Raw genomic sequence first — 26368 nt, forward strand, 5'->3', positions numbered from 1 at the left:
TGGGGCTATTAAGCATTCCTTGAGGAAGATATTTCCACTGAAACCATTTCATAGGTTCTTTAGTATTGAAAGAAGGCACAGTGAATGCAAATTTCTTGCAGTTCTGGGGAGCCAAAGTTATTGTAAAGGAGCAATCCTTTAAATCAATAACAAGTGGCCAGCTAGGAGGGATCACAGCTGGGGTAGGCAAACCTGGCTGCAGTACACCCATAGATTGAATGACTGCATTAACAGCTCAGAGGTCTGTTAAAAGTCTACACTTGCCTGATTTTTTCTTAATAGGAAACACTGGAGAGTTCCAAGGACTAAAAGATTCTTCAATATGTACCTTATCTAACTTTCTTGACAATTTATGAACTGCCTCCAATATTTCTTGAGTTAATGGCCACTGTTCAACCAAACTGGAGAGGTTGTAGTCCATTTAAGAGGAATGGGTTTGGGTGGTCCAAGGAGGCTAGACTGAACAGTGTTCACTATGGAAAAGGTATCCGAATCCCTCACAATTACCATGATCCATAGGGTTTATTGGTTCAACAATTCCCTGCTGGTGCTTACCCAATCCTAACCCTGGAACATGCCCTTGATTCCTCATTAATTGTTGACTTTGTTTACTATATTGGTTAACCTGGGGAGTATAAATTTCAGCCTGCCATTCTTCTAATAGATCACGTCTTCTGTGGCCGCTTCTATCCTTATCAGTGGCACAGGGAATCTGTGTTTCTTTTTGTTGCATCATCTTGTGTCAGCTCTCTGTGTGTGCCGTGCCATTCCTGGGCAGGCTGTACTTTCTTTCATGCTAGGCGGATCTCCTTATGCGGTGCACTCCTTGTGCCTTGGACCGCTCTACACAGGGGACACTGCTGCGTGGCACAGCACTCCTTGTGCGCATCAACAATGTGCGTGGGCCAGTTCCACATGGGTCAGGAGGCCCAGGGTTTTACCCACGGACCTCCCATGTGGTAGACAGACACTCTAACCCCTGGGCCAAGTCCACTTCCCAACATGTTCTTTTAAAATTAAAATGGTGGTGCCAGTAGATGTTTTTTGTATGCTTTTTAAAGAATGTCATTATTTGGCAAAGTAAAATTTCAAAAACTGCAAGCCAGTTCCCCAATTTCTTTTGGAGATTTCACTCATGTATAAAACCTGAAATTCTGGAAAGTAATGGATTAGACTATTTCTTCGGTTGCCACTAACTCTCAGATTTTATGGGAACCCATGCAGACAGAAAAAACTCCCTCTGATTTTATTAAAGAGTAAAGAAAACCAAATGGGCATTTCAGTAATACAAAAACGACTTGGAATAAAGTTTGAATACCTACATTGTAAGGCTTAACAGCAAATAGGTAACTCTTAGGTGCAGCAGATACAAGGGGAAACACCAAATAAGTGATGGGAAGTAATTTATTCAACAAAGTGGCTGTAAAGTTGAAATATCAGCAGATTTATAAAGATTTTAAAAAGCAATTATCATTTTTCTTTTGTAACTGTTTCAGGAGGAAAACAAACCACCATGATCTAGAATCTTGTGTCCAGTGGACATCAACAACAAGGAAATATATAATTCTATTTTGGTTATATAATCTATTATGCAGTTACAATTCATTTTGAACTGAACTGGCCTAACAGAGCCCTCAGGAATAGAAGCTAAAAGTAACAATTTGTGGAGAGTATTCTTTATTTCCTGCAGAATTCATGTTTAATTTTGGTTTTCTTCAAGGGCATTCTGCCTGCAGCAGCTATGGAGATTTTTCCAAGGACACTGCTCTGGGAAAATAAAAAAAGGATCTTTCTTCCTAATTCTGGAGACTGTGTTCACTGCCGTGATATGCAGGTAGTACATGCTTCTCCCTTTTCTCCTTTTACAGATTCAGCCTCCTGACTGGACCTAAAATCCACCTCAGTGGAGTTTTCTGATGGCTTGGGTCAACTCTGGGGTTCCTACACCAAGCACAATGAGGCTGCCTATTAGGTAGAGGCATACCATCTGGCGGTGACAGTTACTGCAGGGCTTACTGGGTGGGCATAGTGGGTGAGGAGAACAAAGTTGCCAAGCGTGTACCAGGCAAGGAGCTAAAAGCTTCACACTCACCCAGGTGACACGGCTGGTGACACACCTAGTGCACCATGGGAACAGGACTCTCTGAGTCTAAGCTCTGTTCCTTCTCCCTGCCACTGTGTCCCCCATGTTCTGGAAACTTCAGAGTTTAGAAATATGCTAAAATGAAGTACAAGAAGATGCACAGTTCATTTTGGGATAGCCATGGAGTGGGGTGGATGAGGTATAGATGAACTAAGAGAAAAGGAACGAGTGTTTTTGTGCTCCCACCATGTCCCAAATCCTGGGCTGGGTGCTTTTCATTGACCTCATTTAAATCTCCAGGCTAAGCAGCATAGTAGAGGAGCACTTAGAAAATAAAAGGGGAAGCACATAAAGAGGCATCTGGAAGCAAGCCTGGGGCTTGAATGATTTGGAAAGAGCTTTTTCTGCTGGATATGAAGTAAGAAGTAAAAAGGAGTGATAAAGAGTCACAAACTGGACTCCCACTACCCTGGGTGGGTTGTGGGTAGGGTGAAGTGCAGTAGATGGGTGGTATCTGTGGGGTAGCTGCATCTTCTGGAGAGCTTTTTACTCCAACTCAAACTTACATGTCAAGGCTGAGAGGCCTCCACAACAAGTCCAATTCCCATGTCTCACAGAGGAGAGGAGTGGGCCCAGAGAGGCTGCTGACGAGCATGCCCAAGGTCAGGTGGCTCCTGGAGGCTGGTGGTCGTGGTGGTAGGAAGGGGGGGCTGGGAAGTTGGGTTTTTGAGCCAGGATCCAGGACATATCAGTGGTGGGGGGTGGGGTAGGGGTGGCGGTGAGTGGGTAAAGATTCTGGATGCTTCTCCTGTTTGGTGGCAGAGTTCAGGTTTCCTGAACACTCCTGGGGCCATGACAGGTGTGATGGATTTAATTATGTGCCCCAATTTAGACAGGTTCTTGGTCTTGATCAGCATTCATGGAGGTGTGAACCCTCTGTAAATAGATCTCTTGAAGATGGCATTTTAGTTAAGGTGTGGCCCAAGTGAAGGATGTGGGCCTTAATCCAGATTACTGGAGGCCTTTATAAGCAGGATAGGGAGGAGTCAGAACCAGCAGTCAGCAGAACCCAGAAGAGAAAGGAGAGGACATCACCGTGTGATGACAGAGAGGGAAACAAGCAAAAGTACCCCAAGAACAGCCGGCAGCAGCCCCAGAATGATACAGGCCTTGGGGAGAAAGCCTCGGCTTGCTGACACCTCGATTTTGGACTTCTTTTCACCTCAAAACTTTGACCCAATAGATTGCTGTTGTTTAAGCCAACCCATCGTGTGGTACTTGTCATAGCAGCCTGGTAGACTAAGACAACGGGCCTCTGCCCAACTGGAGGGAACCCTCATTCCAGATCAAAGGGGTTGAACAAAAGGTGACAGCTAATGGTCAACATTTTGGGATGTCAGCCACATTTGCTGACCAAGAACTTTTTCAAATCTGTTTATAAAAACAAGGGGCTAAAGACGTAAATTCAAGCTGGGCAGAGTCATAATGAAACAGCATCAGGCTACTTATTTGATATCTTAGGGCTTTGAAGGTAGAAATAAGAAAATTTGCAAAAATATAGGCACTGTAAATTTCTTCTGTCTTTGGTCAAAGGAACTTACCTCATTTACCTGTTCTAGGTTGTGTGTGTAGCTGAACTAGCCATGGGGCACCACAGTTAATGCCAGGTTATGATATGGAATTGGATATGAGATGTGTAGATGATTAATTTCAGCAACTGGGGGAAACAACTGGATTTTTTAAAACTGAGTGAATATTTCCAATAAATTATGTGGATCAGCTGTCAACTTTATTTAAGAACTGCCAAATAGCCACCTGTGACATTCATTTTTTTAAAAGTGAATCTCAAATAAGACAAATTTGAAATATGAAACTCAGTGGGTAGATCATCAGAGTTCTCAGAGAAGTAATCTTCTCTCATGCCTTAAAAATACAATTTGACATAGCTTCAACATTTAACCTTTCAGGATCACAGCCTCTGTGACACAAACAGATGAGCTTCAGCTTACCTTTGGCTCACCTCTGCCTTAGAGGTGTCGGGCAGGGATGAGAGAACCAGGGACTGGAATCTTTTCCAGTGCGTTATTCCAAGAATAATGTCCTATAATGAAAACCAGCAGATGACTGCGGCGGCTTGCTCGGTCAGTAGAGGTGGGGTTGCACTGCCCCACGTTGGGCACCAACTGCGACGGCTTGCTCGGTCGGTAGAGGTGGGGTCTGGCTGCGGACGAGGGGTCGGTCCAGCTCTGGACGAGGGGTCGGTCCCGCTTGGGACGAGGGGTCGGTCCGGCAGCAGACGAGGGGTCGGTCTCACAGGGGTTGCGCGGTTCGGCTGACGGGGTCGCCCGGCGAAGCCGGCGACGAAGGGGTCGCCCGGAGAAGCAGGCGATGAACTGGGGACAAGGGAGGCCAGGCCCTTGTCGGGGGCTCTCAGGACTGGAGGGCGCACGGCAGAAGAACTACCGCGGAGACAAGGTAAACACGCAAGTCCACTTTATTGAGGGAGAGGCAACAGTTTTATAAGGGCTGGGGAAGGCTGATTGGTCGAAGCCACGCCCTGTTCTGATTGGTTGCTGGAGAAAGGTCAGTGGGCGGTACTGGACGGGGGAGGGGTGGTGATTAGGGATTGGCTGTTGCTGTTGCTGGGGGAAGTGGCAGGGTTTAGTGATTGGTGGCTGCTGTTGCTGGGGTAGAGGGCAGACTTGAGTTTCCCGCCCACGCCTGGCTGTTGCTGCTGTCGGGGAGAGGGAAAAGGGCAGACTGGATTTTTCCGCCCATGCCTGGCTGTTGCTGCTGTCGGGGGAGGGGAAAAGGGCAGACTGGAATTTTCCGCCTTGCGCCTGCACAGGGAGAAGGAAGAAGAAGGGTGCCGCCCCACAAGGCATCGGGTGGCGCCATCCAGGAGGAGGGGCGGCCGCAGAAGCATGGCTGCCGAGAAGGGGACACCCGAGGGCACTCTGCGCCCATGCCGAGCTTCCTTCAGGGGTGGCGGTGAGTCCGACCAGCCACCCTATTATGGGGGCAGTGGCTTGGCCTGCCGCGGCCGCTCCCCCGCCAGGCCAGCAAACCACACTTCAGCCCGAGGGGTGACCGCAGATGACCTCAAGTATAAAGCCACTGTGTGGTGAGGTAAAGGCTAAGAAGAACTTCCATTGCCTTCAGGGCAATGATTCCAGTTTTTCAGTCTGGAAAGTTTAGCTCCAAAATTTTTTATTCCATTAAGTTTAATTTTTCTGAAGCTAAGAGACAACTGCACCAGCAAAGAGCATTAAACAAGACAACATGGAAATAAAGTAGGGACAAAGGAGACCTGTTTTCTCCTTCCTTCGCATAGGGGGAAGAGCATATCCACTCAAGGGGTGATGGATTTGGCTTTTGTGGTCTGTTTTAGTGATTGCAAATGCAAGGCTAGTGCAATATTCCAGGACAATGGGTAGCTCGTCAAATGGCACTCCGGGCAGGGGGGAGGCAGGCGAAGACATGAAGCATGTGTGCAGATGAAGGAGGGCACTGCTGGGGACCACCAGCTCGTGGGGTGTAGGGTGTGTGCTAGGGGCTAAAGGGGGTGTGAATGGAGAGGCAGGCAGGTCACAGAGGGCCTTGTGGGCAAAGTTCACGAGCCTGGAGCTGCTCCTGTGGGCAGCAGGGAGCCACCAAGGGCTTCTGAACTAGAAAGCAATGCAGCTAAGGGAGCCTTCTGGGGATAGTGACTGTGACAGTGGTGGGCAATGGGGCAGAACAGAGAGGATAGATCCACGTGCTCTTGAAGAGGCAGACTGTGGGGACTCGTTTAGAAGAGTGAATGAGGGAGAGAGGGCTCAGAGTGACCCGGGTAATCACCCAAGTGTGGTAATGAACTGAACTTGGGAATTATTGGGTCTGAGTGGCCTGAGTGCACCCACACAAGGGGTGTCCTGGATGGTGGGTTTTCAGGACAGCCCAGTCACCTGGGGGGAGGGGGAAGGACATCTTTGGTGCCACCTCCCTTACTGTGCACCTGTCACATCACCACTGTGCCCATCCCTGAGTTTTACATACTTGGCAGTGCCAAAGGAAAGAGGGCATCTGCCCACGGGTTCTTCCCACTTTGGGACCCTCCTTACATGGCTGAAATGGGAACGCAGTGAGCCTCAGGAGTAGCCTTCAAGAGTAAAAGTGAGAGAGAATGTTGGGGAAAGGGCAACATGCAGCCCGAGAGGCGGCTATGGGTGGCCAGGAGGCGACAGGGCTGGCAGAATGAGAGTGAACGGAAGCGGAAGCCACCGAGGCTGTCGCTCTCGGTCGAGGTGCAAGCCTTCTTTTCCTCAACCCCAGTGGGGGCCCGCCACCCTCGGGCCCTGCGCCTCCCGGCAGCCCAGGGCCAGCTTGGCTGGCAGTTCGGTGATGGCTTTACTGTGTGATGGAGAAAGTGCTTAGGGTGACAGGAATGGTGGAGCCGATGTGGGACTCCTTGGTGAACTTGTCCTTGGGGAGAGGGCACACATGATAATCTATCACGGTTTCCATGTAGGTGAGAGGGTGCATCACAGCAAATAAGCCCAGGCTGGGATTCTACAGAAGAGAGAGGAAGAGAAAGGAAGATTCCTTTTTGTTTACCAGTTTCAGCGCTGGGCCAGGACAGTCGCCAACCAGTGCCTCTGGTTCCCACCAGCACCAAAACTTCAACTCCAGGTCATCTCGTCGGGGGTAGATAAGTGGGACAGCAGAGGTGTCTTCAAATTGGCAGGGCTTTTAAATGTCACAGTCGTTCATACAGGCCACTTTTCAGGTTTAAGAGCTTCATTTCATCCCACGTAGATTTACTGAGTCACTTGGAAAAAGGCAAAACTGAAATGACAGCCTACAACGGCTTAAGTATTTCTTTTGAATTTTGATGAATTAGGGGAAATACGGAATAAGCCAACTGACTGAAAAGCAAATAAGCTTCTGGTTTTGAAAACAAGAAGAGCCTTCTTGGGAAACGGACTTTGGCCCAGTGGTTAGGGCGTCCGTCTACCACATGGGAGGTCCGCGGTTCAAACCCCAGGCCTCCTTGACCCGTGTGGAGCTGGCCATGCGCAGTGCTGATGCGCGCAAGGAGTGCCATGCCACGCAGGGGTGTCCCCCGCATAGGGGAGCCCCACGCGCAAGGAGTGCGCCCGTGAGGAGAGCCACCCAGCGTGAAAAGAAAGAGCAGCCTGCCCAAGAATGGCGCCGCCCACACTTCCCTTGCTGCTGACGACAACAGAAGCAGAAACAAGAAGCAGCAAATAGACACCAAGAACAGACAACCAGGGAAGGGGGGGAAATTAAATGAATAAATAAATCTTTAAAAAAAAAAAAGAAGAGCCTTCTTTGTCATTTAATGACTTTACAGAGGAGAAAAAGGAGAGGATGACATTTGACATATTGTATCAGGAAATGCCAATGCTTAACATTGTTTGGGTAATGTTTTTAACCTGGGAAGGCTCCATTTGGATGCAGGGTCAGGTCTTTCAGGAGGTCTGCACCAGAATTTTTGTTGGTATTATTTTTTGCAAATTTTCCAGCACAACTGATGGAGGCACAGAGCAATTACATCATAATAGTAAAATATAAAGACTTTTTTTTTAAAGATTTATTTATTTATCTCTCTCCCCTTCCCCCCCCCCACCCCGGTTGTCTGTTCTCTGTGTCCATTTGCTGCGTGTTCTTCTTTGTCTGCTTCTATTGTCAGCGGCACGGGAATCTGTGTTTTTTGTTGTTGTTGCATCATCTTGCTGTGTCAGCTCTCTGTGTGTGTGGCGCCATTCCTGGGCAGGCTGCACTTTCTTTCATGCTGTGTGGCGCTCCTTATGGGGTGCACTCCTTGCACATGGGGCTCCCATATGTGGGGGACACCTCTGCATGGCATGGCACTCCTTGCGCGCATCAGCACTGCGCATGGGCCAGCTCCACACAGGTTAAGGAGGCCCGCGGTTTGAACCACAAACCTCCCATGTGGTAGATGGACACCCTAAGCACTGGACCAAGTCCCCCACCCTATAAAGACTTATAATGGTCCTCCTGGGGCATGCACAAAACACCTATTCCCAAACACACTCTTCTCCCCCTTCCAGTTGTTTAATCACAGATGTTTCAGAACCACTAAGCTGAGATTCGATGTACGATTTTTTAACAATAAAAAAATAACCACCAACTCCTCGTGGGCATCAGAAACCCAACCTCACTGTGAAGAAACTAATGACCCTCTCCCACTAAAATGAAATGAAGTGAAACCAGGGAAGCCTGGGAGCCCCAGGTGCAAGGGCAGGAGTCCTGGTGCAGAGCATGCACCTAGGAGTGGGGTGGGAGTTAAGGAGGCTGGAAAGACCAGGGGATGTTAGTGCGGAGATGTGATGGGGAGATGGCTTTGGCTGAAGGGGTGGAGGTGAAGAGAGGGGGAGGGCAGGGAGGCAGTGAGGGCCACGGAGGGTCTGCCTTCCCCCAGGAAGGAACGATCCAGCACACATCTCAATGAGCACTCAGTGCGGGAGAGTCAGGGCACAGGAACAAGGACAGAGTATGACACGTGTGGCACTGGGCATCCCCTATGAGTTGGTGACCGGGGGAAATGTGTACAACACCAGGGGAAAGGGGATTTGCTGCATGGCCCTCAGGAGTTTCTCTTACACTGGTTGACAGAGGGTCCATGAAGTTGCCACGTGGCCAGCTCTCTTGATCAGCCTCCGGCCAAATGTGGTCAATGAAACCTTTTTGGAAATGGCCATCTCACCATATTCAATGGCTGTCATGCTTCATAGCCACCTGGGTGAGCCAGTGGTCAGTCCCCTACCAGGTGCCTCCTGAATTACAGGGTTTTCTACTCTGGCAGTGGGAAGTGGAACTCTCTTTGCCCTGTGTGAGTTTCTGGTTTGCTTCCTTGAGTCCTTTGGGGTTATTCTTTCCTGGCTTTGGGCAGTTTCCTGACACACATGTGCTGATCAGTATTCAGGTGCTGACTTGAGAGAGACCCAACACCAGCTCCAGAACTTTCTCTCTGCACCTCTCTCCTCCCTTGTATCCTGTCCCATGACCTCTCAGCCCCTTGGCCCCCTCATTCCTTCTCATCAACTTAGGAAGAATCCTGGGCTTAGTGTGGGTTCCCCGACTTTTGCTGCAGCTTGGATGCTCTCTCCAGGTAACCCGCAAGGCTCACCTCTGGTACTTAACATCTCTCAGGGACAACTGTCCTTTGTTAGTTGATGCCCAATGTATGTTTTCCTGTGTTTGTCAGTTTCTCAGTTGATTCCGACAGGATGGGAAATTCAGACCCTGTTACTTCATTTTGGCCAGAGTGGAAGTCAGTTATTATTTCTTGAATGCCATGTCTTCCCTCTTTCTTCATTTACACTGTTATTTTGATGGAGTATATGCCCAAGTAACTTTCTAAGACAGGAACCTGATTTCCTATCAAGAGGCTCTGGGCTTAGAGTTATTGAAAAATCTATGTGGGGCAAGAATGAGAAATAGGGAACCTCTGCCAATTTTCCCAATGCTTTTAGAGGAAATAGGTAAATATATCTCTACATCTTGGGGACTTTCAATGATCTGAAACCAATGACTACATTTTGGCATGTGAAATTATTGGGACAAATTTTATGGTCCACTAGGAATCTCTTAATGGAGAAAACAGCGAAAGAGTGGATTGTAAAATAGGAATAAAAATGCATCAATGAAGGAAAATTGCATAGGTGAAACTTTATCTAGAAACTATAGCTCTACAAGCAAATCCTGAGATTTTTTTCTCTTCCAAACACAGGCAGAGCTGATAGACCCAAAAATTCCACGGGAGCGAAACGGGCATCTGATCTAGCCACCATCCCTGATAATGCTCCCCAGAGCACAGGGCCTCAGATTCCCTCGTCCTCTGCTCGTGTCCACTAGCAAAAAGTAGGGAATGATACGAACACAGGCTTTCATAGAAAGGAGCCACAGAGGAGGCTGTCCCTGAGCACGGCCGTGCTTGGGTTCCCACCCTGTACATGGAATCTGTGCCCAAGTATTTGTGGAATTGATGGATAAATAAATAAATTCTGATACTTTCCAAGAAAGTATGAGCCTGACTAGGGAAAATTCTCTTGACCTCTTGAGGCTACATGTTTCCTGCTGTTAGAATGGGAGTGGAGTGGAGTGGAGTGTGTGGATCTGGGGACCAGAGGTGGAAGAGTGGTTCTACAGCCTGCCATGGGGAACCCCAAGATTGTGCAGGGACACCCCTCTGGAGATGTCCCGAGGGCAGAGGAGGTGTGGGCAGAGCCCCTGACCCCATGACAATCTGAGCAGCCAGAACTGCCTCAATTTTACCTGTTGGCTTTCCAGGTCAGATTCCATTTGATGAGAGGACCCTGCCACTAAATGAAGGGTGGAAACCCTGAGGCAAATGTCCTGTGAGGTGAGTTCCAGCTCTAAGATTCTCCATGTCTCTGTGGAACACTTCCGTCACCCAACGAGGCTATGAGGAGTGCGTCCCATGATGGCCAAAGTGCTAACATCGCAGCTCGCAGAGGAAAGCAACCTCGATTTCACAGCAGGGGCGAGGTAAGGAATCAGGGCTCTCAGGCAGGTTTTGGTTCCTCCTCTTACACCAAGTAGCTGAGTGACCTTGGCTATGACCATCAGCAGCTGTGCCCACATGAGAGGCAGAGCTTATATGGAAGAGAGGGAAGACGCCTAAGTAGTGTCTCAGGTACTTCTTAATTCCATGTGTGCACATGTGTAAGTGAATGTGCATGGGTGTGTGCATGTGTGCATGAATATTTAAGAAAAGAGACCATAACTTGGGCAATAACTGTGGATTTTCACTGATGGTCACATTATTACATAGAACCTCATCAGACGCCCTGTCTGGATCTGATTCCACCAGGATTGGGTCGACAGAAATGGAAGGATAGAAGAGGGAACCCTGAGAGGGTAGACAGGTGTAAGTGAAGAGGGCCCACAGTGTGGCTGGGACACATACAGCAGGGCACCATGGAGTTGGGGTGTTATAACTGGCCAACAGGACATTGGGCTTGATTTGCCAGAAAACAGGGAGCCAGTGAAGAATGTCAAGCAGGGTAGTGGCCTGAGCAGAGTGTGCTTCAGGGAGGTTAATCAAGTGAGGTTATAGAAAAAATGGAAGAGAAAACTGAGAGGAAGAGGTACACACGTGGAAGGGACACCAACCTCTGCCCAAGGACAGAAAAAGGAATCAGCAAATCACTGTAGTGACACTAACTCTGGTGACAGGGCTTGGGGTGATTTTGCTTTCTTTTTCTTTTTCTTTCTTCCTGTCTTCTTCTTCTTCATTTATAATACCATGAATGTATGTACAGCTAATGACAAAAGATCATGAATACAAATGCTACAATTCTTGAAAGATAGAAATGCAGATATTCTCCAAACAATAAACACTGGCACGCAATTTCCAAGATGAGATATAATTAAACATTTGAAATTCCAAGAGAAAACATATTCCCTATTAACGCTTCAGTTTTCTTATAAAGTCACTCACTGTTGAAATAAAGGAACAGAGAACAAAAGACTGTCACTTACAAAGTTATAAAGCTGATCATAGTCTAGGGACTTGGCCAAGGCCTCAAGCAGCTTCATGTTCAAAATCGAGGTCTTTCCAGAGAGCTGAGGCTTGGTGTCCTGCTTTGGAAGGGTGATGATGGTGGTGGCTTCGTCATTCACAAGGACCAAGAGGAGGCAGTTAGTCTTGAGTTCACGGTAGGCTGGGGGAGGGAGTCTGGGGCAATTCTGGGAGATGGGACATGTTACCTCAGCTCCTTTCTTCAGGGCTCAAGAAAGCTTTTGAGGTTTGTAACTTGTCGATGACTTCTGGATAAAGAATGGCTGATACCCCTTGATTTGGTACACTTGAGGGACCTGACAATGAAAGAAGACAACTGAGTGGATATCCTTCAAAATCCTTTACCCTTCTTGAGCACTACCACACATGCTGGGTTGCTTCAAGGGGTGGGTGGGATCTACTTCTAAACAACAGCATTTCTGAGACACCCAATGTTAAAAGTAAAACATGCATCATGTTATAACTGGAGATTGTGGCAACTGCTAATTTGGACCAGCACCAGATAGATGTCAGTCCAGAGCCTTCTTCTGTGTCCCACCACACATAAAGATTCATACTTCCTCTCCCATACCAGATGGCTTAACTGTAGAAAGACACCCAACATTAGCTGGTCAATTTAAATGATTTACATTTTCCAAAAAGAAGTGGTCATATACCTCAAGAGAGGTCGACTAACTCTTATTCACTTCATCTTGTCTTTTTTCCTCAAGTTTCTAATAAACACAGTTTGGAGAGCTTCATGTATGCACAATCTGTGGTATATCATAGTTAACATACTGCTCTGTGTGAGCCACGTTTGACAAAAAGGATCTGTTACACCTCACACATACAATAAAATAACAGCAGAAAAACATATGTAGTATGCTACCCAGTATCACCCATAATAGAACAAAATCATAAAATAATACAATTCAAATTTTAAAATATTTTGTTGACTTCATAAGAAACACAATCAACAAATGCCATGTGACAGGTCTGACCTGCAAATTCAAGAAGGAATAACACTGCTTGATCTGAACTTCTGAAGACTTACTTGGGACCAGTCCAAGACCATCAGGAGCCTAAAATGTGAAAAGTTTAAAATTGGCACATAATCCACAGAGTAAAAGCTTCTATTTCCACTACATTTTGAAAGGGGAATTTGACAGTTCTCAAGGAACACTGTTCCCGACCCCAGTTGCTACTCCACGTGCGGGGTGCTGAGGCAGCTCTGGTTATGCCTCTCAGGACTGAGGAGGGTCACATTCCCACTGAGCTGGAGGAACACAAACACCAGCGGTAACCTTGAAACTGGGTCCAAACAACAACTCAAAATGCACCAAGAAACACCAGCCCAGGAATTATAATGGAGGAAACCTAGTTTTCTCTGATTTCCTACCATAGGAAAGTAGTTATTGGTAGCATCAAATAATCTGAGATTGATTTTTGCCGTGGTTTTTATACCAATTGGATGAGATATCTTATTAATTTACCAAAGACTAGGTGAAATTCTACTTCTGCTGACAGAACATACAACTGGAATGGCACTCTGAAGTGTTGCAAGGCACTGGCTTTGTCTCTGAAGTGACGCTAACGTGGGGTGGAATACAGACACTACTGTATACCTGTAGTCCAGGTGGACAGCGGGTTTAAAGTCTGCTGTGCAGGAGTCAAGAGTGGATTTCTTAGGAAAGCAGGCGTTTACCAAGTCCAGTAAAAAACACTGTACAAGGTTCATCTTTCTTTGTTTGGGATAACCTTGTAAAGAAAACTTGAGGCATTTGTGATCCTAACTTATGCCCTTACTAGGAGCTGTGGGGGTGGTTATAATACATAATAGCTAACATATATTGAGCATTTACTATATGCCAGGAAATGTGTGAAGAGCTATATTAGCTCATTCAATCCTATCAACAGCTGATAAAATTTAATGTCTCATTTCATGGATGAGGAAATTGAGGCTCCAAAGAATTAAGGAATAGGTGCTTGGTGGTACCAGGACTGAAACCCAAGCCTGTAGCCCAAAATGCACTCTCTGCCTTTTTAAGGAATTGGCACTGCAGGCCTGGCCATCTCTGAGGCCTTTTCTATTCTCTTTCAAAGAGGAAAACTCCAGCAACCAACCATTTTCATCTTTCTTTTCATTTCCCAAAAGAGTCACATGCAGATGTGTGTTTAAGCCTTTGTTCCTCAGGTTGTGTATAGCTGTGGAATCAATCAGCAGTTCGATTGGAAACCAGCCTGGAAGAATACTAGTTGGCTCTACTCTCAAATCACTGCAGAGATATGGAGAGATATGGAGATGATGACTCTGTTGTAATTCACTGCTGGTCCAGGATGTTTTCCTGATTAAAAGCCAATTGTGGTTGGCCTTGGGGAGGAGGGAAGCTTCTAATATTCAAATCTATCCTTCTGTCTGGAATTGCTATCCTGAAAAATTTCATATGAAATTGCAAATTTTTTAGGTCAAAAGTGATTAAGTAGCAGTAAGTTCATATGGTCCAAAGAAGTATTTCTAGAATTTTCACTGATACTCCTCCTCAAAAGGGGAATAATGATTATATATCATAGTCTTCTCGATTTGTGGTTTCATGTTTGTAAAAATGGCAATGCTCATTTTTGCAATCAAGCAATAAGAAAGTAATAAAAGAAGGTAAAAATTCATTCAAAATTCTAGCATTTGGATTTGGTAAACATGATTTCAGATCTCTTCTGCCTATATACAATCATAAAGATGAAAGTGACTTTTGGAAATGGGATCCAAATATATGTGGTTCTAAAATTACAGCAAACATTAAAGGAAACTTTTAAGTTTAACAGAAAAGGAAACTGATGTGAAACTGAAAAGAACATGCCAATTAATTTCTAGAATGCCCCTCTCCCCATATCACCTTTACAAATTCTTGTTTCAAAAAGATAGAATTTACCTGAAAAATTTTTGAGCATATGAAGATTCCCTTCCTCCTCCAAACTCCTCCTCTGTTTCCTGGGTCAATTCTTCTTCTATTGATGTTTTTACTGCTGATGCCCTTTCTCTTTTCCTCTTCTTCCTCCTCCATTCCCATTTCTCTCACCACTCTGCCCCAGTATCTAGGCAAAATCCTCTACTGACCCTTTTCTGGTTCTCATTCATCTTTGAATGAAGACAGTTCCATGGAGATCATTAGCTGCAGATTAGAGTGGAGAGGAATAAAACAGGATACTGCCGTTTGGATTTATCTCTCAAATTTGCAATGCCTTCCATCCTGGACATAAGTCTCCCTCTTGGTTTTCAGGGGTCCGGAAGGAAGGTATCACTCTCAGAGATACTCCGTAAATCACCGGCTTTCTTTTTGGTGATCTGATGGGTGCTGCTTTCCTTCCCTCCTTCACTAGCTTCACTTCTATCCATTTTCCTTGGAGAGGAGGGTAGATCACAGATTAGGACTGGCATATTGCCTTGACCTCCCCTGCCATTTTGCAGTCTCCAACAGCAGTCCCTCCTCCTTCCATGCATGACCCATGACCTGCTTGTAACTACCATCAAAGAATCCCTGGGCAGGCCTTTTAGGGATGTGACACCAGAAAAAATGGCATCCTGCCCTAAGCCTTAAGGATGGACAGGCTCATAGCATCTTACAATTTGGGCTGGACATTCAGCATAATGTATGGTTTGCAACTAGTTTCTTGTTTCATTGAAAATGAAGCTTTCACCTGCATTTTCGATTCCAGTTTTCCAGAAATGGCAGTGGGGTGAAAATGCCTTTAGTCCATTATGCCTATGACTTCAATCTTAATTTAAACCCTGAGGACTTTGTTTCATTCTTCCATAAAGCTATCTATGAAACTGGGTACCTACAGTCATTCTAGGGTCATACTTGGGAAAGGAAGTTATACTACTTTTCTAGGCCACATGTCATATCCAAGGTGGAATTGTACTTGTTTCCATTCATGTTTCATCTCCTCAGGAGTGATGAATTCCTTGAGGGAAGATTCTGTATGTGATTTACCTTTTCTATTTTCTACTGCAGCATCACCCAGAATCCCCTCCAGGCTTGAAGGACTATGTCTCCGAGCTGCCAGGAGTCCTCTTGAGAGAAACAGCTCTAGGGGTCAACCCTCTTCAGGCATTGCCTTTGTTGAAGGTCAAGAGGCAAGCATAGTTTGACCTAATGTAAGGGGGAAATGGAAAGGAGAAATGAGTTTATATGGCTATAGTCTTTATTTATTTATTTATTTATTTATTTATTTATTTATTTATTTTGGCTATAGTCTTTAAAAAAGTGTCTGGAGGATGTCAGAAGGATTGCCCTAATGCACACCTGAGCAGAGTCTCAGAGACAGATAAAGTAGATACAACCCCAGGTATTGGTTCTTTTGAGGGCTAAACAGACCCACAGGTTCTATGGTCATGGCAGATGGGGTTCACTGCCATGTCGGTTGGCCCTTCTTTGGAGCTGGTGTTTCTGCGTGATGGAGCTGGACACAGATGGGATCTCTTTTCACAAGACTTTCATGCTACTTTACTGGAATTGTAGTTGGTGCTGGGGTTTAAGATATATCTAGGGGATTTGAATCTCTGGACTGACAATATGATAGCCAGGCCCTGAGCCTCAACAGACTTCAACTCCTATACTCTGATTTATTGGACTTACCCACTCAGCTAACATGGAGTTGAAGAAGGTCAACCACCACACCATGGAGCCTAGAGTGCCTACAACTGAAAGCAGGAGGATTGCATCCAGTATCCATGTGGAATCTAAGCCCCCTCTTGACATAGATGTGCAATGGACACAACCAATCCAAGGTCCACAGAGAAAATGTGGCATTGGTGTGGGAAAAGTGGCCATGGTGGCTGCTGGGTGAGGGGAATGGGAGGAAGAGATGAGATGTGGAGGCATTTTCAGGACTTGGAGTTGTCCTGGGTGGTGCTTCAGGGACAATTACCGGACATTGTAGATCCTCCCAGGGCCCACTGGATGGAACATGGGAGAGTATGGGCTATGATGTGGACCACTGACCATGAGGTGCAGCAATGCCCAGAGATATACTTACCAAATGCAATGGATATGTCATGATGATGGGAGAGAGTGTTGCTGTGGGAGGAATGGTGGGGTGGGGGCAGTGGGGTTGAATGTGACCTCATATTTTTTGAATGTAATATTTTTTTAAAAATGAATAAAAATATTAAAAAAAAAAAAAAGAGGCAAGCGTAGGGAAGCAGACTTGGCCCAGTGGTTAGGGCATCCATCTACCACATGGGAGGTCCACGGTTCAAACCCTGGGCCTCCCTGACCCATGTGGAGCTGGCCCATGCACAGTGCTGATGCACACAAGGAGTGCTGTGCCACGCAAGGATGTCCCTCGTGTAGGGGAGCCCAGCTTGCAAGGAGTGCACCCTGTAAGGAGAGCTGCCCAGCATGAAAGAAAGCTCAGCCTGCCCAAGAATAGTGCCGCACACACGGAGAGCTGACACAACAAGATGAGGCAACAAAAAAAAAACACAGATTCTTGTGCCTCTGACAACAACAGAAGCGGACAAAGAAGAAGCCACAGCAAATAGACACAGAGAACAGACAATGAGGTGAGGGGGCGGGAGAGAAATAAATAAATAAATCTTTTCTTAAAAAGGCAAGGGTATAAATACATGGGCCTCTACCTACCGCAGCTTCAGAGCTCATCGCAGTTCAGCTGATGCGAGGCTTGAAGCCTCTCTCCCTGCCAGTCCTTCTGTCCCTGCCCCCTCACACGTGCTAATCCTAAAAGCACCCCAATATGCATTCTGTGTGCTGATTTCTGTCTCAGACACACACAGAACCTAGGACAGTGCCTGACATATTATGTGCACTCAAGAAATACCATATTTCATCCATGCTAAGACACCATTACTAAATTAGTTATGAGGCCATGCTAATAGGCAATTCTGTATGAAATATTTCCCAATTACAAAGAAGATAAATGTAAAAAGAATGTGGATCATAGGAAGGATGAAATACAGAATTTATGGAATCAATAATTCTTTTTAGAAAAGAAAACCGAACATTCCATTTTTCATTAGCCCTGACCAGCAGAGAAGTCTTCATAGAACTCAAGGACCAAAGGAAACGTGTAAGGTTTGAATTATTCAAAGGTCTCAGGTGGGTTCCAAAAGAACATGTGGTCATTGTTTTTCATCCGTACCCCATTAATTATTGAGTATTAGGCATTTATTCTTGTTTGAAAATCACAAATGTATTATTTCATATGAGACAAAAAGTCTGATATTTTAAGTCATTTATTTAAGGGAAAAAACACATGGATTCTGAAAGTTGATCTTGTATTTCTTGAGTACATTAATCTACAATGCTTAGCAAGTATTTCAGAATGTGAATGGCAAGTTTATTCTCAAATTAAAAATCATTTTGCATATACTCTTTGATATTGATTTAATCACACTTTTTATTACTAACCATGGAGAACATGAGCAACATTTTATTACTGGCTATGTGACCCTGTGCCTCAGTTTCCTCTTCTGTAAAATGATAAGTCACTCTCATAGATTTGATGCAGATCACATGAGTGGATACCACTAAAGCTCTTTAGATACTGCCTGACACTCAGTAAATGCATTGTAAAGGTTAGCTATTATTTTTATTATAATGCATCATTATGCCCAAGAGAAAAAGAAAAGAACTGTCATACCTCCTGCTCACCCCCTTTAAGAGAGAAAGAGAGAACTACGTATAGGGAGAGAATCGTGAGTCTGATGGTTTAGATTCTGGGGACACATTTCCTAATTACTAGCTTGGGTGACAAATCTGGGGGCTGCCCTTCTCTGGCATACCCATTACCCCATGCAGCAGAAGGGCTCTGATGAGCAAAGCCTGTCTCCTGGAGCCAGGCCTGGCTCTCTTGGTTTCTCTCTCTGCCCTTCTGCTCTCACACCAGTTCTTGGGTCTGGGTTCTTGGAAAGGGCTCTAGTGCTCTGAGCCATATTCCAGGCTGGGCAAGACCCAGCCCAGTTTACCAGGAAGCTCTGCACAGGTGTATCAGATGCAAGGCAGATGCAAAGAGATGATCCCTGATTTCCCACTGGGCCCAGTTCCCTGGCCACAGATCTCCTTGAGAACGTCCCTAGAAGAGGTTAGGGGATGGGAATAGACTGGAGTTTGCCTTGGCTGCCCAACTATGGTCGGACCCCATCCTCTCCCATGTCTCAGGCTAACAGCATCCACCAACTCATCGGAGCCTTGTGGAGGACTGTAGGATGGGAAGGCAAAGGGCAGCACAATGTTGGGTGACACAGAGAACTGGATGGAGTAATCATTTTGACTCATCCCAGGGAGAAAGAGGTATTTGGAGGGAGTTTTGTCTATGGGTAGGGAGAAAACAGTACTTTTAGGGCTTCTTAAAGTGTTTTATGGGAAACTACCATCTTTAGCTTAATATTTTGACAGCTCTTGGATATTTGTCACACCATTTCAAAAGTAAGGTATCTATATAGTTTCCCCCATTTTTTATCCCCTTTTTTCCTAAGCTCAACTGCTTCTTCAGGTTTAAAGAAAAAACTTGTTTTAAATTTCTTTCCCAAAAAAAAAAAAAAAAAAAAAAAAAAATTTCTTTCCCAAAAATTATAATTCCTAATTAAGGTATTTCTCATGAATATTCTTTGTCTTTACAAGGAAAGAAAAAAGAAAAGGTTAAACTAAAGGAGTATGTGAGTAGATTTTAGAGATAGCCACACATAATTTGCAGATAAATTTTTAAGTGTTTTTTTATACACACAGTTTCTCTATTGGAAGCTGAAGACCAGAGACATACAATACAGAAGGAGGTATGGTAGTTTATAACTGTATGGACCACAGAAAATCATTATCTTAAAGCGAGTACATTCCTGTGGGTGCAAATGTATTTGAAGTAGGGCCTTTTGACAAGCTTCATCCTCTTACTGGAGTCCTTTATAAATGGGATGAACAGAGAGACAGAGGCAGCAAACTACAGAGGCAAGAAGCTGAAAGCAATGAAACCTGGAAGAGAAGGAAGAGCCCCGCAGATGCCACCATGTGCCTCGCCATGTGACGGAGGAGTACAAGATCACTGGCAAGTGTATTCAGGGAGAAAGCATCACCTGAGGATGCCTTCACTTGGACATTTTTCTCACCCTCGAAACTGTAAGCTTGTAAGCTAATAAATTCCCACTGTACAAAGCCAGTCGAGGAGAGCAGATGTGGCTCAAGCAGTTGGGTGCCCATCTACCACATGGGAGGTCCCAGGTTCGGTTCCTAGTGCCTGCTAAAGAAGACAAGCTGGTACAATGAGATGATGCAATGAGGAGGCACAACAAGGAGATGAAACAAGCAGGGAGCAGATGTGGCCCAAGCAATTTGGCACCTCCCTCCCACATGAGAGATCCTGGGTTTGGTTCCCAGTGCCTCTTAAAAGAAGACAAGCTGACACAGAGAGCACACAACAAACAGACACAGAGAGCAGACAGCCAGCACGGACAGTGAGGTGGGAATGTGTGCTGGAAATAAATAAATAAATAAATAAATAAATCTTAAAAGAAAAGCCAACTCATTTTACGGTATCTGCTTTTTGCAACAAAGCAAACTAAATGGGAGGAAAAGTGTAAATCATTAAAATGCTGTAGGGGAAGCAGACTTGGCCCAGTGGTTAGGGCATCCACCTACCATATGGGAGGTCCGTGGTTCAAACCCCGGGCCTCCTTGACCCATGTGCAGCTGGGCCATGCACAGTGCTGATTCGGGCAAGGAGTGCCCTGCCACGCAGGGGTGTCCCCCGCATAGGGGAGCCCCACGCGCAAGGAGTGCGCCCCGTAAGGAGGGCCGTGCAGCATGAAAGAAAGTGCAGCCTGCCCAGGAATGGCGCTGCACACACGGAGAGCTGACACAACAAAGATGATGCAACAAAAAGCAACACAGATTCCTGTGCCACTGACAACAACAGAAGCAGACAAAAAGATGCAGCAAATAGACACAGAGAGCAGACTACTGCGGCAGGGGGAGGAGAGAAATAAAATAGGTAAATAAATCTTTAAAAAAAAATGCTGTAAAATGTTTTGAAAAACACAGGCTATACAAACTTCTGGATCTTGGCAGTGAGGAAGAAAGGAGCATGTGGCTGCTGCTGGCGAGAGTGACAAGCCTGAGGGAGGCCGAGACAGTCAGGCAAGGCAGAATAGAATGAGACTGGAGGGGTCAGGGCCACCTGGGCACCTTCAGAAGATCCATGGATTGGAAAGACTGATATTGGGAGAGGATGGGACTATGCCTTTGGGACACCCGGAAGCTGCTGAGAATGGGCCTCCAACAAGCCCCAACCAACCTGGGGATTGGAGCGCTGGGATTTTTTAAATAGCAAAGATTTGTGTCCCACAACATGACATCAAAACTTTCTGTAAAAATGCTACATTGAGATGATATCAGACTCAGTCAATCAGCAAGTGTAAGTGACGATGGTCCTAGTCCCCCTGCTTCCAAGAGGGAGCGGAAGACACAAAACCAGAGAGTGGAGCCACAGTCCAATGTCACAGGTGCCACAACCTGGCCTGGGTCGGCCTTGTCTGCTGTCAACTGGGCAGGTATTTTGGCCAGACCCAGCATGAAGGTTTGCTTTATGGGATGTGGCAGGCTGATAACAGCCCCCAAAGGCGTCTGTGTCTTAATCTCCAGAACTTGGGAGCATGTTCCACTACAAGGTAAAAGAGACATTGCAGAGGTGATTAAGGATTCTGAGATGGAAAGATTACTCTAGATTACCTGGGTGGGCCCAATGTAATCACAGGGGTCCTAATAAGAGAGAGGCCGGAGGGCCAGAGGCAGGGAAAGAGACCAGATGACTAAAGAAGAAAGGTTGAAGGGGGAGTGGATGTAGCTCAGTGGGTGGGTGCCTGTCCCCACGTACAAGGTCCAGCTCAATCCCCAGCACAGGAAGGAGGGGAGGGAAGGGGGAAGGAGAGGAGCAGAGAGGAGGGGAGGGGAGGAAGAGGTTGGACTGATGAAAGGAAGGTGCCAAGAGCCAAGGAATGCAGGCCGCCTCCTGAAGCTGGAGAAGGCAAGGAAACGGCTTCTCTCCAGTAGCCCGCGAGGAAAAGCAGCCTTACTGACCCCTTCATTTGAGACTTCTGACCTCCAGATCTCTAAGACACTAAATTTGTTCTGTTTTTAAGTCACTAATTTTGTGGTAATTTGTTACAGCAGCTATAAGAAAGTAAGATGCATGATTTTTGAAAATACTGTTCCTTTTCAGCTAAATTTATCATAAAGAAAACTCACTGTTGAAACTGCTGAAGTTCAAAGGTATACTTTACCTAACAGTGATGGTTTTCTTTGACCAACCCCTTTTAGTGGCCTCGCTTTGTCAATTTCACGAACAGCATTCAGCATACGGATTAATCGCAGGTGAACCATGATCTGGAATTGGGAAGAACAATGATTTCAAGTTATAATTGATACGTGCTCATTGTGGAGCTCAATTTCATTCACTTCCCTCAACCACAACTGAGGGCTGAGGGGGCACTCTAAGTCAGAATTCACAAAGTGTCACACTGCCACACGTGAAGGCCATGGGGACTTCTAGGTCTAGGCAGTGGGTGACTTGCTTGAAAATAAATAAAGACCAGGGGAACAGGTGAGCTTGTCCCACCCAGTTTATGAGCCCTGGTTTTCACATGTTGCCAGAGCAGGAAAGAAGGATTAGTTCTACATCACTTCTTTTGGAGGCATCTGAGGAAAAATGCTACCACTGTGCAATTTTCAGAGCCAAAGGCCAGAAGACACGGATGATTCTAGAGAAAGCTTTGAATTAGGGGCCCTGATAATGCACTCCACCCTGCTTGGAATTTAGAGAGGATGCTACTGAAAGTGAAGGTACAAGAGCTGGGGCTGAAGAGATCACTGGTTCCATGATGAGCACTCTTTGCCATTCTGTAAAAGACTCTTTCATTCAACAAATGTTCTCAATTGGCTACTCTGGGCCTGTTTAGTCAAAGAGCTGGGGATGCAGCGGGGAGCTGATGTAGTTCCACCTGCTTGAAGCTGAGAGTCCAAGTTGTGTGGGGAGGGGAGGGAGTGGCCACAATAAGCCCCTAGGTGGGAAAACAAGCCAGCACTATAAGGAAATGAACAAGGGCATGACGGAAGGGACTGGAAGAGGATCTGGCCCCTTGTGCAAGGGTCATTAGAGAAGGCCTTCTCTGGGGAGGGGAGGTTTGATCTGAGACTGGGATGATGAGGAAATAGTGATGAGGTCACCTTGGGAAGAGTTACAAGGAAAGGAAACTAGCAAATCCAAAGATCCTGAGGATATACTTAAGGAACAGAGTGAGACCCAGTGGGCCTTGTAGCCTTGATTTTTTAAAATGGGTATTTTATGCTGATAGTAATGAGAAGGGTTTTCTGAAGGGAGAGCTGCTATCCTCATTAAGCTTTGGGAAGGCCACTGTTCTGGCTGCTGAGAGGAGACTGGAAGCAGCGGGGCCTATGGCAGGGCCCAGGCTGGAGCTAATGGCCTGGGCTGTGACTACCTGGGATTATGGCAAGAAGCCACTGGGAGGAGTATATATTTGGACCTAAGACTGGTAGGACTCTCCGTGATGAGGAAAGGATTAAGAGCCAGCACTCAGAACAAAGCACATGACTCTGGACAGGGCTTTGTTAGGCTGGAGGGCTCCTTCCAGAAGGGTTCAGGGTGCCCCACTCACAGCAAGCAAGGCTGGGCAGCTTCTTGCTGATTTGTCCCCTCTGTCAACTGCTGCAGCCTCCTCCCTAGAGCTCACTTTGCCTGCCTCTGCCCACCACCTTCTTCTCTGTACATGTTCTCAGCAAAGCTTCACTGGGAACGCTGGCTCTCTAGGGGCCTTGGTTGGTGGTGACCGGGTCACTCAATGGGGCCACCAACCCAGGCTGAAGGTCTGCTTGAAAGATAATACTTAACTCAAACTTTGGGGGTTCCTGGTGTAATTTCTCATTTAACTTTCATGGTGACCCTTCAAGAAAGGTATTATTTTTATCCTCCTTGTATGGATGAGGAAACTAAGACACAGAGGTTATAGAACTAGTCCAGGAGCATAAGGCTGTGAGAAGCAGCTCCAAGAATTATGCTTGGGCAGTCAGGCTCCAGAGTTCAGGCCTGAGCTCTACAGAGTTGACCTGCTGGAGGTGCCTCATGGTCCCCAGGGCAGCCTCACCTCATAGCAGGGACAGAGACCCACAGATGGCACAAGATGCAAGGGGTACCAAGAAGACCCCAGGACTAAAGCACTGAAGGACTGCTTCTCCCAGGAAAGGTGAACTTGAGCTAGCCCAAAGGACAGGGAGGGTTGGAGACAGATGGAGGAGAGCTGGAGAGGCATTTTAGTCAGAGGATGAGGTGTAAACATACAAGTTTGTGGTAGGGAATGAGCAGGGGGTGTTTGGAAGAAGAGAGGGACAGGGAGAGTGCAAGGGGACAGTAGGGGACTGGAGAAGAGTGGTTGCCGCCAGACTTGATGGTACCTTTTGTTTTTTTTAAAGATTATTTATTTCTCTTCCCTCCCCGTACCCCGGTTGTCTGTTCTCTTGTGTCTATTTGCTGCATCGTCTTCTTTTTCCACTTCTGCTGATGTCAGCAGCACGGGAATCTGTGTTTCTTTTAGTTGCATCATCTTGTTGTGTCAGCTCTCCGTGTGGGTGGCACCATTCCTGGGCAGGCTGCACTTTCTTTCACGCTGGGCAGCTCTCCTCACGGGGCACACTTCTTGCACGTGGGGCTCCCCTACGCGGGGACACCCCTGCATGGCAGGGCACTCCTTGCGTGCATCAGCACTGCGCATGGGCCAGCTCCACATGGGTCAAGGAGGCCGGGGTTTTAAACCGCAGACCTCCCATGTGGTAGACGGACGCCCTAACCACTGGGCCAAGTCCGCTGCCCCTTGACGGTACCTTGAACACTCTCCTGGCATCAAAGGCTAACAAGTCCTCATTTTAGCTGGACAAGAGGAAGCCACTGGAGCCACGCTTAGAAATGTACTTTGTGGAGACCAGTGTGAGGTGGATCAAGCCACAGCACTGCCAGCCATCAGCCTGAGTGTTAGATACAAGATCCCACAGGAATTCTCAATTGTTCTCTCCAGAAAGAATCCATCAAACTCCCTGTGTCCTAGAGCAGCTCTACTCCGAGGTATATCTCCAAGAGATGTGAAAACACGTGTCCACCTGAAAACTTGTACATGAACTTTCATAGCAGCATAATCCAAAACAGCCAAAAGGTGTAAACAACCCAAGCAGCCACAGACTGATGAATGCATGGATAATATGGTCTACTAATACAATGGAATACAATTCAGCCACAAAAAGGAATGAAGGGCTGATGCGTGTGACAACACGGACGAGCCTTGAAGACATGCTAAGTGAAAGAAACCAGTAACAAAAATGTCTGATTCCTTTTACACAAAATGTGGAGAGTAGGCGAAATCCATAAAGACACAAAGCAGATGAGCAATTATCAGAGGATGGAGGGTGGGAGGGAGAAATGGGGAGAAACTGCTAATGGGACTGGGGTTTATTTCGGAGGTGATGAACATTTTCTAAAATAAATAATGGTGATGGCTGCACAACTGTGAATATATTAAAAACTATTGAATTGTACAAGTTAAAGGGGCAAATTATATGGCATGTGATTTATATCTCAATAAAACTGTTATTTAAAAAAAAACACCGACTGTTCAACTTCCCTGTGCTGATGATCAAATAAATTAAACTTTCAATCTGGTGCTGAGACTTACCTTGCGTGCTGCTTGTTGAAACCGCTTTTGTGCCCTGAACCTGTTGATCCATGTGTTATTAATAAGTGGGTCAAAATTAGGATGAAATTCATGGCCTTTCTGTGAATATAAAATATTAGCACCTTTTAGATTTAAGTTTTCACTCCAGGCAAATGCATTTAATCCAAACAGAGTATTGACTTAAGAGTCTGATCTCAGATCAAATTATTATTTATTCGTTCTTTCATTTAATAAGCATTTCTTAAATACTTCTGGTGTGCAGAACATTTCAGGAGATATTTCTGGGGTGGGAACCAAAAAGAGAAGATGAGATTGGGTTTATAAGGAACTTATGGTCTAGTTAGGGCCATTGGGGAAGCTCCAGGAGAAGTCATACAGAAATCAGTCCCACATGGTGAGACTGCTTCTGTCAAGAAAGGCGACCCTTGAGGTGCTTCTGAGGGACAGGGGGAGAGGGGAAAGAACATAAACTGTGATGTCTGTGAGTGGGGATGCGTGTGTGTGAATGGAGAAGATGATTTTGCTTGGGGTGCAAGCCGAGCACCAGGCAGTGTCCACAGAATCAGTGAATGAACAAGGGGTACTGAGACCCACCAGAGCCCAAGTTCAACTTTACATGTGGCCCTGAACAGGAGATAAAGGAAGCAGCACACATTCTTGGAGTGGCAAGGGTAAAGGCAAGGAAAAAGTGGGTAGGAGGAGACAGTTAAAAATGGACTTGATGGAAGCAGAGAGCCCATGCCAATGGGCAGCATGAGGCAATGGACATGCACAGGGTGTGAGCTTTGAGATCAGTTAAAAATGGACTTGATGGAAGCAGAGAGCCCATGCCAATGGGCAGCATGGGGCAATGAACATGCACATGTTGTGAGCTTTGAGATCAAAGGGCCTAAGTCAGATTCCAGCTCCACTGTTTCCTGCTGAGCGAGTGACTTACTCTTGCTTTCATGGCTGTAACGCAGAAATCTGCTTACCTACCTCAAGCTTGTTA

General features: G+C 46.2%; 1 pseudogene; it reads right to left on the bottom strand.

The window, feature by feature from the left end:
• Positions 1-2746: 2746 nt before the first annotated feature.
• On the bottom strand, positions 2747-26326 carry LOC101412796 (cilia- and flagella-associated protein 221-like; annotated as a pseudogene).
• Between the last annotated feature and the right edge of the window lie 42 nt (positions 26327-26368).

The sequence above is a fragment of the Dasypus novemcinctus genome, chromosome 7 (assembly GCF_030445035.2).
Source record: "Dasypus novemcinctus isolate mDasNov1 chromosome 7, mDasNov1.1.hap2, whole genome shotgun sequence".
Lineage (NCBI taxonomy): Eukaryota > Metazoa > Chordata > Mammalia > Cingulata > Dasypodidae > Dasypus > Dasypus novemcinctus.